The sequence below is a fragment of the Narcine bancroftii genome, chromosome 4 (assembly GCF_036971445.1).
Source record: "Narcine bancroftii isolate sNarBan1 chromosome 4, sNarBan1.hap1, whole genome shotgun sequence".
Taxonomy (NCBI): Eukaryota; Metazoa; Chordata; class Chondrichthyes; order Torpediniformes; family Narcinidae; genus Narcine; species Narcine bancroftii.
This window is the reverse complement of record NC_091472.1, coordinates 176030567-176045888: the sequence shown is the minus strand read 5'-3', so window position 1 is coordinate 176045888 and position 15322 is coordinate 176030567. Positions and strand designations below refer to the sequence as shown.

At 39.8% G+C, this 15322-nt stretch overlaps 1 long non-coding RNA gene across 1 annotated transcript in view; it reads left to right on the top strand.

Moving 5' to 3' along the window:
• Positions 1-230: 230 nt before the first annotated feature.
• The window catches only part of LOC138759984 (uncharacterized), a 109028-nt gene continuing 93936 nt past the window's right edge, over positions 231-15322 (top strand). The window contains exon 1 of the long non-coding RNA XR_011355299.1: positions 231-485. This is a non-coding gene — a long non-coding RNA (uncharacterized lncRNA). The remainder of the gene's footprint in view (positions 486-15322) is intronic.

Here is a 15322-nt window from a genome sequence, read left to right as displayed (position 1 = left end):
GATATTAAGGTCACTAATTTGCATTTGAAAGATGGAGTAACACAATTTTAGAATTAAAATTGAAAGGTTTGCTATTAAAAAAAACGGTTCAGCAATTCATTCCTTTTGGATTAAGTCACCCGTTATTTACATTTACATTCACTGGATGATTCCAGCTGGAGACTGTTCCCTTTTTATGTGCTGTTTCACCATTAGATTTAGGGCTGAGAGTGGGCCTGGAGTGATGCAATTTGGATACCAGCAAAGCAATGCAGCAGCTCTCTTTCTTGTATTTTTGATTCAGAGATGGACACTGAATTTTCTAATAGCTTGCTGAAACCCCTTTGGACACTGGCTTGTTGTTTTAAAGAGCCTGCCTGCCATTCCTGAGAGGGAACAGCTCACCACTTCAAGGAGAGAACAAGAAGGCAGCCAGATCTCCCACTGCTTTCCACAGATTCACAGGGGCAAGGCTCTTTGTGGACTCCTTTCTCCACAACTGATTGGTAAGAAGCTTCCTAATTTCCCAAGGCTTGTGCATGATAGAGAATAAGTGCAAAAATATCAAAGTGCTATGTTGCTTGACTATTACTCAAGGATGGGCCAGAAATCATCGTTCACTCTATAGAAGGCTCTCAAGCCTTTTGGTAGAGATAGCTGCAGCCTAACAGTTTGGCATCAAGGTATCCATTTGGTATCCCCTAACAGAAAGACCACAGTCTGTCCAGGTTGGTTGCAGATTTCTAAGCTTAACCCGCTCTTGCTCACACCATTGACCCACAAATGAATTGCCAGGTCCAACAGTGTCATCAAGTTTGCAGATGACACAAGAGTGGTTGGCTTCGTCAGCAACAACGATGAGTTGCACTACAGAGAAGAGGTGGAAAATCTTATAATGTGGTACAAGAATAATGACCTGAGTCTCCATGTTGTCAAGATGAAGGAGATGATCTTGGACTTCAAGAGGACCAGGAACGACCACCCTCCAGTATACATCAATAACTCTGTAGTGGAGAGTGGAGAGCACCAAGTTCCTTGGAGTTCACTTAACTAGTGACCTATTGTGGACTTTCAACATCTCCTCTCTTGTCAAGAAGGCACAACAACAACTGCACTTTCTGAGAAGACTGAAGCGGGCAAGACCACCGGCCACCATTATGCCAACCTTTTACAGGATATCTACCAAGAGCATCCTGGGCGGCCACATCGCCGTGTGGGACGGTTGCTGCAGAGAAATGGATCAGAGGATAATCCACAGGACCATAAGAGTGGCCAAGAGGATCGCTGGAGTCTCCCTCCCTCCCTCTCATCAATGTAACCAACTGAGACTGTAGTCTGAAGATGATGCGCAAAATTATTGAGAATCCCTTCCACTCTGCACACAGCATCTTTCAGCTGCTCCTGTCAAGGAAGAGATATAGGAGTTTCAGTGCTGAGGATTAGCTTCTTCCCACAGGCAATGAGAATGCCAACGGAACTGGTCACAATAAACATCCAAGACTCTCATATTTACAAAACAATATTTTTTATATATGTATATATCAATACTTTTCCTGCATGGTCTGTATGGGTGTAATGTCTGGTTGTGTGCCTGCATGTTTTGCACCAAGGACGGGAGAACGCCGAATCATCAGGTGACAATAAACTTGACTTGACCCTGACTTGAGGTAGTTGTGAGGAAAAGGCAGGCGATGAGCCTGTGAGATAGAAGAATGAGATATTTTCAACTGCATTCATACTAATTTACTCTCCAACATTCATTCAGCTGGGCTGCACTTTCAGAATCTGGGGTTGCATCCAACATTTAGAATTTAATAACTCCTGCTTGTGCATTGAAATGATCTAAAATCTGTATGCCAGTGTTGAATAAAGTCCTCTTCTGCACAGGAGTCAACCAGTGCCTCCAATCATTGCTGCCAGACTCTTAACAGCTTAAGGGCATCAGAGGCTATGAACACAAAACTAGATTTATGTGGCAATACACTAGCAAGGGAAGATGATTTGCCCAACCAGCTGGTCCAGACAATTATCTCTTTTATTTCCTGTAAAGTGTATCATTATTGAAATGTAATAACCAGCTCCACTGCAAGTTTGCTCCGAGTATTTTGCCCGCTACGTTTTCTGTATCATGATTCTTCATCATGAATGTGTTTTCGAGTTCAGAACTCTGTGACAGATGTTTCTATTTAAAATTTATCAACATATTCCTCAGTTTAAAAACACACACCTGGATCATCTTTTTGTCTTCTTTCTGGCATCCTTTGCTACATAATTACTATTTGTGGCTGCTTCAGTTAGACTTTGCTATGAATCTTGCAATTTTCTTACTTTATCTATTTTAAACTTGTTGCCTGACAGTGAGAAAAAAAAAACCTGCACTACTTTATGGCTGGGAAATAGAATTGGATAAAGTGAAATGATAAAGTTCTTAGCTTTTGATGGAGGGCTGGGTGATAGGCATTGTCTGGAGGATGGTGAATCAGGATTCATGGTGGAGGTGTAGGAATCTGTGGGGATCATCTTAGAATTGTTCCTCTTAACGTAAAACATCCTCCAAGGTAAAACATATGAGATAGGAGCTCGGGATATAACAGATTAGATATCTTGGAGAGAAAGAGCCAGCTTGGTTATGTTTTATTAATCATTCAATCCATTCTTATGATTTTATCTTTTTTTTACTCTAACCCAGAACGAACAGAGAATAGAAAGTATTTTTACATTTACATATAGTAAAAACTCCACACTTTCAATGCCTGAATGTCACCTGGTCACTTTATGCCAGCGAAAAAAATATAATGATTTCCATCAAGTATGAGGCAAAATTCTTCAATTATACTCGATCTGATATTTCTCTCTTGCATTGACAGGAAAAATAATTGAGTCACCCATCTACTTTTGTAGAATAAGTATTTTTTTCGACAATAAAAATGTTTTCTTGTATTCCTAGTCTCCCGAGATTAAACGCGCATCCTTCAAATTCAGCGCAATTCATGATGACTCTGTACAAAACACAAGATTGGGTACAACTGGTGAATTTTGTTTTGTTTTAGTCAGTACACTACAGGTTTTAAAGAGGGTGGAGGCTAATTTTGATCAGTTGAGTGACTTTGATGTTGTGGATACACTGGAGAAGTTTTGATGATTATCTCCATTTTTAAAAAACTTTTAGGATACAGAATGTTAGCAGGCCCTTCCTGCCTGAGATCCCTCCCCACACTCCCACTGCCCAAGTACACCCATGTGATCAATTAAGCTATTAATGTCTTTGGAACAAGGGACGAGTCCCACAAGGTCACATGGAGAATATTCATTCTTCTTACTGACAATGCTGGTTTTGAACCAAGCACACTGGCACTGTAAGCGTTGTGCAAGCCACTATGTCTTGTCCTTCCACTCCATCCTGACCCACTTGGAGAATGAAGCCTTGTACACCAGGCTGCTGTTTATTGACCAGCTCATTCCCTCGAGGCCAGTGGAGAAGCTGTCCTCATTGGGACTCGAAATCCATTTCTGAAACAGGATTCTGGACTTCCTAATGGAAAGACCACAGTCTGTCCTGGTCATTAGCAGAATGTTACGCTGAGCACTGGATTACCTCAGAGCTGTGTGCTCAGCCCGCTCCTTTTCATGCTACTGAGCCATGACTGCATCACCAGATCCAGCCCCAACAGTGTCATCGAGTTTGCAGATGACGCAACAGTAGTTGGACCTCATCAGCAACAATGATGAGAAGTGGAAAATCTTGTGAAATGGTGCGAGAATAGCAAACTGAGTCTCAACGTGGACAAGGCAAAGGAGATGATCGTGGGCTTCAAGAGGACCAGGGATGATCATAATCCACTACACTTTAATAGTAGAGAGCACCAAGTTCCTTGACCTATCCTGGACACATAACATCTCAGGAACGTGCAATAGCGACTGCACTTACGGAGAAGTTGGGAAAGGTTATCGGCCACCATCCTGTTAACTTTCTACAGGAGCTCCATCAAGAGCGTTCTGGTCAGCTGCATCACAGTATGGTATGGTTGCTGTAGAGCATTGGATCAGAGGTCAATCCACAGAACCATAAGAGTGGCAGAGAGGATCACTGGGGCCTACCAGGATCATTGTTTCATGAGGGCTTGAAAAATCATTGAGGATCTCTATCACCTTCCAGTTACTCCCATAGAAAAAGAAACAGCTTCTTCCCACGGGAAGTGAGGCTGCTGAACAACTGATGAACTGCTCATACAAACCCTCTGAGACTCTTATTTATTTAACAATATTTATCTATTATTATATATGTATCAACTGTTTGTATGTGTTGTGTCTGCATGCGTGTTGGCATATTTCCACACCAAGGACAGGAGAATGCTGTTTCAACAGGCTGTATTTGTACAATTGGATGATAAAAAACTTGAACAAACTTTACTGCCTTATTCTTCTTCAAACAGGGGAGCTTGTGACAGGATTTGAGGAAGGTCGCCATCATGCATTTCCAGATCATGCCCCCCCCAAATGAATTATTGTGTTCCCCCCCCACCCACCCACAGCTTAATCTATGTGGAAGAACAATGCTGAACTCAGTCATGTGCAAATTAGAGATGCGGAAAAATAAAGAAAAATGCAAGACAATCTACTAGAAAATATAAAATTCTCCAAGTGAACAACTACATATTTCCGACCAGGCTTCCTTGCATGTTAATTGACATTTGTTCTCGTAAGCTGCATTGCCTCTTTCTTCCTCTTCGAGCTGTCAGTGCACACACTCCAGTTGCCATGCGGAAGCATAGGAAAGGGTAACAATTGCAAGGGATTTCAGAGTTCTAGGGAGAAAATATGATCGAGAAAACAGCAACCTTCATCTGTTTGGAGTGGAGGTTGCAAGGAACATTCCTGCCTCACGTTATAATGAATATCTGATTTGGGGCGATGAACACTCTTGACATCCTTTGCATTATCTCAATGATAGTGGCATTGCACTTGTTGCCAAAGTCTTCCCAAAAACCGTCGATAGTTACGTTCAAAAGGTAAAGGCTGTAATTTGCAATAATTCTCTGCGCAGAGAACGGAAGCATTAAGCGGTGTTTGGCAAATCTTGCCTTCCACCTGTTTCATGTTGTGTAGATTCAAATGCTTTAAAGTTAAATTGTGGTGATTCGAGGTAGGATTGAGTTATCCATGGGACGTTTTTGTGCGATGCTGACTGCATCCTAATTAATTATGATTGACAGCAAATCTGAAATGCAAAGTACAAAACCAATAAATTTATGCTGTAGAAATGTTTTCAGTTTTAAGTGTTGTTTTCTCAATTGAATGTCAGGTCATGACTTTGATTTTAATGTTTTTCTATTCATGTTTATGTAAGAGAGGAAAGGCAATGTAATAAAACTGGGTTTGGGCAATTGAACAGGTAGGAATGCTGAGTCATACAGTACACTGTCACATGATCCATATGGAATGGATTTTTGGGTCTGTCTGCATTTATTTGGTAAGAGGGGAGTATATAGTCTATTTCAAATGATGTTCTAATGACACCCACAGTGCAGTGTGTGTGTGAGAGAGAGAGAAAGACGTGGATTGCAAGCAGGCTATGTTTTGTGCAGTGCGTGTGCAGGAGGGTGTGTGTGTATTTGTGTGCGTGCGTGTCAAAGAGAGAGACTTTGCAGCATGTTTTTACTTTGGAACTGGGTTGGTGTGTTGGTTGTTGATGGCAAAGTATTTCCTACTTTTGACCTCTTGATTAACAGCCTCCCACTATCCATTCTATTCAGATCTTTCAGCATTTTGCATACTTAACCATATAACCATTTGCAGCACAGAAACAGGCCAGATTGGCCCTTCTAGTCCATGATGAACAATTTCTCCCATCTAGTCCTGCTGGCCTGCATTCGGCCCATAACCTCTGCTGTCCATAAACCTATCCAATTTTTCCTTAAATATTAACATCGATCTGGCTTCTACCACCTCTGCCGGAAGTTTATTCCACATCCGCATCACCCTCTGCATGAAGGAATTCCCCCCTCATGTTTCCCCTAAACTTCCTTTTTAGAATTTGAATTCTGTCAGATTTCCTTTTGCCTTTTTAAAAAAAATTTCTTTTATTTTTCACACTATGAACCATATTAACCAAAATACACACAAACATTTCCCTCCTGAACATACACAGTGTCACCTTCTCCCCTTTTTCCCCCCCTCCCTTCCCTCCCTTCTTCCCACCCCCACCCCTCCCTAACATATACAATACAATAAACCCATTAAACAATGTCGTCACACAATGAAAATAAACAAGAAAATTGTGTCATCTACTTTTACATCCTGGGTCAGTTCATTTCGTCTTCTTATCATTCTGTCATTTTAGGTGGTGGAGGTCCACGGTAGGCCCTCTCTGTTGTGTTCCATGTATGGTTCCCAAATTTGTTTGAATACTGTGACTTTATTTTAAAAATTATATGTTATTTTTTCCAATGGAATACATTTATTCATTTCTATGTACCATTGCAGTATTCTCAGGCTATCTTCTGATTTCCAGGTTGACATAATACATGTTTTTGCTACAGCTAAGGCTATCGTAATAAATCTTTTTTGTGCTCCATCCAAATCGAGGCCAAGTTCTTTACTTCTTATATTACTTAGAAGAAAGATCTCTGGATTTTTTGGTATGTTGCTTTTTGTGATTTTATTTAATACTTGATTTAGATCTTCCCAAAGCTTTTCCACTTTCTCACATGCCCAAATTGCATGTACTGTTGTTCCCGTTTCCTTCTTACAGCAAAAACATCCATCTGATACTGTTGGGTCCCATTTATTTAACTTTTGTGGCATGGTATATAGCCTGTGTAACCAATTATATTTTATCATGGGTTTGTTATAAATCTTTTAATTATCATTGTGTCTGTAATCACATATTCAAAGCTGCTTCCTTCTGGTAACCTCAGCCTGCTTCCCAATTTGTCCTTCAAGTAGGTTTTCAATTAGTGGTATGCAAACATTGTACCGTGAGTTATACCATATTTGTACTTCATTTGTTCAAAAGATAATAAATTATTTCCCAAAAAACAATTTTCTATTGATCCCTTTTCTCTCCCATTCTCTAAAGGAAAGGTTATCTATTTGTGAAAGGGATTAGTTGATTTTGCGTCAATAATAATTTTGGTAGTTGGTCTTTAGTTCCCTACCTCTCACTATTTAATCCTGTGTCTTTAGTACCTACCTCTCACTATTTAATCCTGAAACTCAGGACCCTTATATCAAGAATCATTCTTACAAACCTTTTCTTTATTGTAAAGAATTTGGTACAGGTATAAAATACTACAGCAGAGGTAGGGCTAAAGATTCTGCATAACTTTCCTGCTTTTATACTCCATGCTTCTATTGGTAAATCTCAGAGTTATGCATGTCTGATTAAGTGTTGAGTGCCTTGGCTCTGTCTTCTACATGGTGGGGTTCTCCCAGTTGCCACCTATTTCCCTTGCCAACATATCTGTCCATGGTTTCAGGCACTGCCAAATGGAGACCATCTGCAAATTAGAGGAACAACACCTCATGCTCAGTCTGGGTACCCTCCAACCAGATGGCATTAACACCTACCTCTCTGGTTTCTGATAGCACCCTCGCACCTCCATCCTTCCCTCTGTCTCTAGATCTGTCTACCTGCCCCCCTCTCTCTCTTTATATCCCTCTCTCTCTTTCCCATTTCCTCTGTTTCCTTTTCTTTCCTTTTCCTCTGCTTCCACAGAGCCAAAAACAACTCCCCCTCCCCCAATCAATTCTCACCTTTCCTCTCTCCCATGTCCCATCCATCTCCAATAAACACTTGGGTCTGTGGGCCTGTAATCCTCCCCTTGCCCTCTCTTCTCTTCTTCCCAGTGTTTTAATTCAGATGCCTGCCTATTCCTTTACCCATACCTTGAAGAAAGACCCAGGCCCAAAATCTTTACCTCCTATGGATGGTGAGTTCCTCCAGTATTTCTGTGTTTTTACTACAATCTCAGCATCCGCAGACTTCTGTGTTTGACTTGGTCTTCTCACTTTCAACCAAGGAGCGGTCCTTGGCTCCTGGAACCTTTTTGAATTGCCTTTTTTATTTTAAACAGTCTGTCTGTCAATCTGCATCACCTCATGTTTCCCCTCTTTAAATGTTTCCTGCTGTGCATTTTCCCATTCCACCACCCTATTTATAAGCTGCTGCAGTTTATATACTGTCCTCTTTGTGGTTTACAAAACTGCAAAGTTTTGTGTTATTTTCAGAAATGAAATTTACAGCGTGAATTCTGAATGCTTCTTATTGCATCCAAATGAAATTTATGTTGCTTTGGGATTATTGGTATTTTCCTTAATAACACGGCACTGACTGAAAGAGATCAAATCATCACTGCAGCTTACCTTGATAGTCAAGTGGGTGGAATCGCACTCGCCTGTCATCCTCTCATCCCTTTTCCTTGCACAATGCAGTTCAAGGTGAATGTGGCAAACTAAAATCAAGCAGGGCTACTATTAAAAATTTCAGCATTATTATATTTCAGCGTCAGGTGAAAATATGAAAGGAGGACAAGTGAAGCATTTACTTACTCAAGTACCAAAGAGAAAATTCATCTTAAAACTGAAAAAACAAAATCCCTCTATAATATGTTCCAAATATAATTAATGAAGACTTTAGTGTTTGAATAATCAACAGCTGGTTTTGAGGAAAATGGAGCACTTTAATTTTTATAATGAATATTTGATGAATTTTCATATGGAAACTTACAGGTGAGACAAGTTAACAGAACATGTGGGCACCCTTATGGCAACGGGGTTTTACCCTTACTTCCACTGATACCAAAAGCTGTATTAAACTGTATTGAAGTTGCTTTATGTTGTAGCAATCTTAACATTTAGTTCTTAATGTGTTTCTGTTGGAAGGCTGTAGGTACAATCATAGAACAAGCTCACTTTATTTTGGACACATTGCTGTACTGTGCAATATTATAATTTATACAGAGGACAAATGCATAGAATAAGGCTAAACACAGATTTGTTAACAGGCAATGAATATTCATTCCACTCTGTGATAAACATATTTTTGTGGTCAGGTAATTTCTTTTTCCAAATTCTGATGGCAAAGTTGGCTTTTGTCCATAAATTCTCTCCAGCAGAATGATTTGGCAGACAGTTCGGTCAAGACACAAATATAATTTTCTTTTATTCATTGGGGGTGGTCTGCTCAGTGGTGTTACTAGGGTTGTCACCCAGTGCAGAAACTCATGGTATCACCACACCACCCCCATGAACCTCCTCCCGTAGCAGACCATACAGAAACTTTAGTAATATTTTTTGTAACTAATGTTATTTGTAAATCGTAATTCCTGTATATCACTGAATGTAATGTTAATAGAGGTGAGATAAACAACAATTAAAATTACATCTTTAAATTACAATATCATGCGCGCAGCCTAAATGTATTTACATAGTTTCATGTGGTTAAAGTGAAAATTTGGTTAGTAAACAGAAGAATTCAAAATAAAGACATTTAAGAACTACATCAAAATTATGTTGATTTTAATGTTAAACTTTATTTTTACATGAGATGCATTATTTTATTTTATTCAGACATACATCGTGGTAACAGGCCATTTTACCCCAATTAACCTACACCCCGGGTACGTTTTTGAACGGCGGGAGGAAACTGGAGCCCCCAGAGAAAACCCACGCAGACACAGGGAGAACATACAAACTCCTTACAGAGAGCACGGGATTCAAACCCTGGACCGGTCCTGATGGCTGATGCTGTAACGGTGATGCGCTAACAAACTACGCCAAATGTGCTGCCCCGAATGACAACATTAATAGCAACTGAGCGGAAACTTTTTTTGATTTTTCTCCTTTTTCTTTAATGACTACTTAGTTCTCAAAAAAGTTACAGATATAGGTTTGCAAACATTAGTTACCACAATATTGTAGCTAAAACACCAGAAAATTTAACAAAAGCGCCGACTATAAAAACACTAGCAGCAACGAAAACAACAGCACGTGTTTGAGCGCGGGCTGACAAAACCATGTGATTCGAAACGTCATTGTAATTGGGTAATAATGACAGTGGAGCACATTAGACGGTTCAAAAAGTAAATTAGCATCAAGTTTTAGCCTTGTAAGTATATTGATACCTGTAAGCTGGGCTTTAAAAAAATGTTTTTATTGTTATTTTTATTAAAAATATAATGCATTCCTGCTGAATCACTGCATAAAAATTTTATAGTCACTTTGGTATCACCCAGGGCGGTCTGCACTCCACCCCCATACCCCGGGTCTTCTGCCAACTGAGTGAGTTGGAACATATGAATTCCCATGTAGTAAGTTTTGGGGAAAAAAAGCACCAAGGAATTGGTATTTGAAGAGAAACCATAAAGATTTGCCTGATCAACCATGAGATACTGAAAGATCAAAGCTACAATATGCTTGAATTTTCAAAATATCCCCAAAAGTGCACTGCTTATGCATAGTTAATTGTTTAGATATTTACAAAGCATGAATTTCTATGTTTTAATCAGTGCTTTGAACTAAATTATCGAGGTTTATCCCCAAGAATTTAACAGTCAAATGTAAATTATGAAGTAGGGATGGGAATGCATAACCCGTCCAAAATAATAACAGAACCTTTTTGAAAGTTTCATACTTTGAAGTCGTACCCATACTCTGTCCTGCTCCTCCCACCCTGTCCTTTTTATACTGGCTTCCCTTCTTGACGTTCCTTGTCTTGATGAAGGGATCCAATCTGAAACATTGACCATAATTTCTCCCCCGCTGATGTTCTTCAACACGTTGGTCCTCCAGCAGATCGTGCTTTGCTTCAGGTTCCAGTGCTCACACTCTCCAGTGTGCCTCAAGCTGGTTTTACTATTGGAGATATGAAACATTGACAGGGGGGAAGTGACTGGGCTGGAGAGTCGGTGGCAGAGCCACAGAGCCTTGCAGCAAGGAAACAAACCCATTATAATTTATACAAAAAGGCTGGAAAAACTCAGCGTCATGCAGCATTCTTTATGATACCTCGATGAAAGGCTCTGCCCTGAAACGTTGGTTGCTGCATTAAGAACATAAATAACTTGCTATGTTTCTTCAGCATTTATGTGTACACAACAATCATAACATCTGCAGGTTTTCTTGTTTGACTCCTTCAACCTGTTGTGCTGGAGCTAATCACTCTTTTTTTCAGTCTTATCTCATTAACTCATTCCATGGCCACTTCCTACCCCAACCTGGTATCCACCTATATATTAGGGAAAATTCACAGTGGCCACATAAACTCTCAACCTTGTGAGCGGAAACCAAAGCATCTGGAGAAAACTTAATAGTCACAGGAAGAATCTGCAACCCAGATCTTTGGAGCTGGGATACATCAGAACGAACCATTGCAGCTGTTCTGAACTAACCGTGCCTCCTGTTCTCATTCACACCTGCATTCTCTCGACTAGTACCCTCGCATGTACATTTGGGGAATCAGTCTTCCAATTCGGATTTTGGATGGGAGTTGAAACCTTCCTGAGTTATAAAGTTTAGGGGCGACATCAGGGATAGGTTTTTTTACACAGTCCAGAGAACTGGGATTCACTGGTAGGGTATTGTGTTGAAGGCTTGCCCCGCCTCCCAGCTTTGCCCCCATCTGCTCACATATAACCCTGATTTCCCACTTAAACCCAGAACCCTTCTGAAGACTACTATTGAACCCTACCCTTAGTTATGAGCTAATAAAAGCATTTGTTCTCCTTCCATTCGTGAGAGGTTTTATTCACGCGACAGAGTTGTTGGGGCCTGGAATGCCTTGCCAAGGGATGTTGGTGGAGGCTGAAACATTAGCGGCAGCTAAGAGACTCTTGGACAAGCACATGGATGGAAGTAAAATAGAGGGTTATGGGGTAAAGGAGGGTTTAGTATTTGTTTTTAAGGAATATATGGTTCAGCACAACATCAAGGGCCTAATGGCCTGCACTGTGCTGTAGTGTTCTATGCCATTAAATTTCAAGGACACGAGATCTCACACAGGTACAAAAGGAGCACTTAGACAGGGAAAAATGTGCCTAACAGAGGTGAAAATGCAGAGGATTTGTTAGGTTGGTTTTCAGGCAGGATTAAAGTGGGTGGAAATCTGGTGAAGATGAGGTTGAGGTTAAGATAAAATCTTAAAGATATATCACATTATTGTTTTAAAACAAAGCAGAAATATTCATCATTGCCTGATCTCAATCTGAGAATTGGCCACCTTCAACCGATTTAAGGATATTTAAAATGCCTCCAAATAATATAATAATATTAATGATAAAACACATCTCTTGGCATTTATGTTGTGATGTTTAATTCAAGCAGATTTTAAACTTTATTGGTGGAAAATACAGTGCCCTCAATTTTTTTTTTCCCTGTTTGGTAACACATAATTAGCTTGTGTAGTGGCTTCAAAGACAAGTTTGGCAAAAAGCATTTGTCGGATCTTTTTGAAGGTAATTGTATAGGAACAGAACCATCAATGGTGTATCCTGATGTCAGATCAATTCAGGTTTGCTTTGATCGAATCATTTTGCAATTTTTTTGTTGTTATGACTGTATAATCAGGCCTCCAAATTGATATATCTCTCCTTTTGGCGATAAAAGATTGAACGATGGGGAAGTATATCACCCATTGCTCTCATCTACTTTTCAATTCAAATTTCAGTCTTTGCCTGTGGTAATGAAATTAGCTGAAGGCACAGTAATTTCATCCATCAAAGGGACTTCTCCCATGATTCGGTGTAGCAGTAATGGGTCTTCATTTCTGCTCATCCTTAGCAAAGATAATTAGGATTTATGTGGATAAAATCAGCAAAGATAGATGAAAGCAAGCACAGCTTTTATAATTATGATGGAATGTCTACAATGCCCTTTAAAACTGTGACTCCATTGGAAAATATTAATCAAAATTACCAGCATATCAATCTACTATTAGGCTAGGCTGTCACTTATCTTCAGGGGAATGGACGAACCTCAAAAAGTAGAGAGGCCATTACTCTGAGTGGTACTGACCAGAATCCATGCTTCATTCCTTCACCCACACTGCCAATCCTATAGCTGTAACACTCAATGTTCATGACACTCCATGTGTTCATGAACACTTCATGTTCTTGTTTACAAAACACCCAGAAGATACGACAACTCACCAGAGGACTGCTGTGCCAACATACTCTAACTCCCATGGAAAAGAAGAGCCAACAATAGGACCCTCACTACCGAGACAATGCCCAACAGGGGACTGAAAACTCTCTAAAATATTTGTTTCTTCATTCCCAATCTATCCACCCCTCTCTTTTTCTACCTTTCATTCTGATCTCACAAGCCACAAAAAGTGTAAGTGTGCACCTCTTTTTTTTTTCTAATGCTTCTTATTTACCACCTTGTCCTTCCTTTATTTCAGATACCTCTAGGGCTGAAACTTAGCCAGCAGTACAGGAAAAGGTGAGAAGACCTATCCACATTCAATTTCAAATTCAAAAGTTCAGCTAGTTCATTTTCAATATTTTGGAAGACTGCAGAGTTTGTGCCTGCTTGTAATGAGAAAGAAGGTAACTCACAGGGGTGTGGGGAGGATCATTCGAAGGTCAGTATTGTTGCAAATATTGTTGCTGGCATATTGCTGGACTCGACGCGATTCAATGGGTGATGACCAGCGGTTCAATTTCCATTGCAACAAAAACATAATGTCTGAGTGGTGCAATGCAAAATTAGATTGCTGTCATTATGGCTATAGGTTACAGCATGAAAAGGGAAAGGAGTGGAATCAGAACCACCTAGTTATCTGTGCTCCAACAGATTAAAGGATTTCTGAAGAACCAAGGACCTCCCAGGAAACAGCATCTTTTTAAATGTTGGTGCTAGTGCACACTGCTTGTTGTCATGACCTGTTTGTTTAGCATTCCAATATTAAAGAGGAGTCCTGTTAGTTTTAACTGAAGGAGAGGACAATAGAGGGGCAACAGTGGAAGCAGACATGCTAAAGAGGGATTGAGACAGACTGAGGAATATGTTGGGAATATAGATCTAGATCATGTGCAGATAGATTTGATTTTGCTCAATTTGGCATCTTGTTCACTGTAACATTGTGGGACAAAGGGCCTGTTCCTGGGCTCCAACATTCTATATTCTATGTTCAATTTAGCTCTTAAAATCCATTTTTCTACCAAATATAGAATAATGCTACAAAATAGACAAAATCTGCTTGAAATTACTTGTAATTAATGTGGGAGCCAAATATATCTGTTCAAAGGAGATGTTATGGAAGTCATTATATCAAAGATGAGAACAATTAGCTCTCAGGATGCCTTAACTTTCAAGCCCTGAAAAATATTATGTTCAAGGCACAAGTTATTACCATTTTGACTTTCATCTTCTGATGTCTTTCAAAAGACATCTGTCAAACTTTACAAAGCAGACCCCAGCTGCCTGTGACGAGTGGAGCATTAGTTGCCACCTGATACTTCCTCATGCACGTGGACATTTTGTCTTCACTTGCTGAGGTCCAAGGCTGACTCTTTCCTCTCCATACCTGACAAATGTTGAAAGATAAGCCCTGGAACAATAATTTCAGGATTTGGGGGAAAGACGTGTCAAATTTGTGAGCAGTGGATAGAGTCAGTGTATAGTAATACAGAAAAGAGGTTTGTTGTTGCCCTAGATCTCTGAACGTAATGACTTAATCAAAGGTTAATAGTCATAACATTTCTGATAATTCTCTGGGAATCTATTGGCTCCTCTGTGCTATACTTATTTCTCAATAATTCTTATTACTATTTGCTAATCCCTTCAAAAATAGATTTATATTAATTTTCTCTTGGTTAATGGTCACGTAAAAACAGTTAGTGGAAGTAGTAGGCTTTATTTGTCGCTTTAAGAAATAAAAAGCGAGACAAGGTTTCCCTGAGCCAACAACATAAGAACTGTAAACAGAATAGGAACAGAAGCAGCAGGTCCCAAAGAGGCTGCTGTGAGAGACTGCTGCGCAATGGTGCAATGGATTCCTGTCAGTGGTGTCCTCTCTCGCTTCTGTTGTAAATCTGATGACTCTATTTTTCATATGTGCTGTTTGGATACAGGAAAGAAAATATATTGAGTTCACTGCTCTGTTGGTGTTTAAATATATGTTGTATATAAACATAAGAATTAAAAGATCAAACATGTTGTGACTGCTTTATTAGGCCCGTGCTTAATAGGGTGAATGTATTGCTACTCACTCAATCAACAGCCCTCCAGTGATCTACATGAGGTTTTGATTAACGGGCCATCATTTTAAAAGCAACAAAGACAAATGTTTTTCAGATTGGGTAAGCAGAAAAAGAGCAAGTTAACTAAATGGCAATTTTTC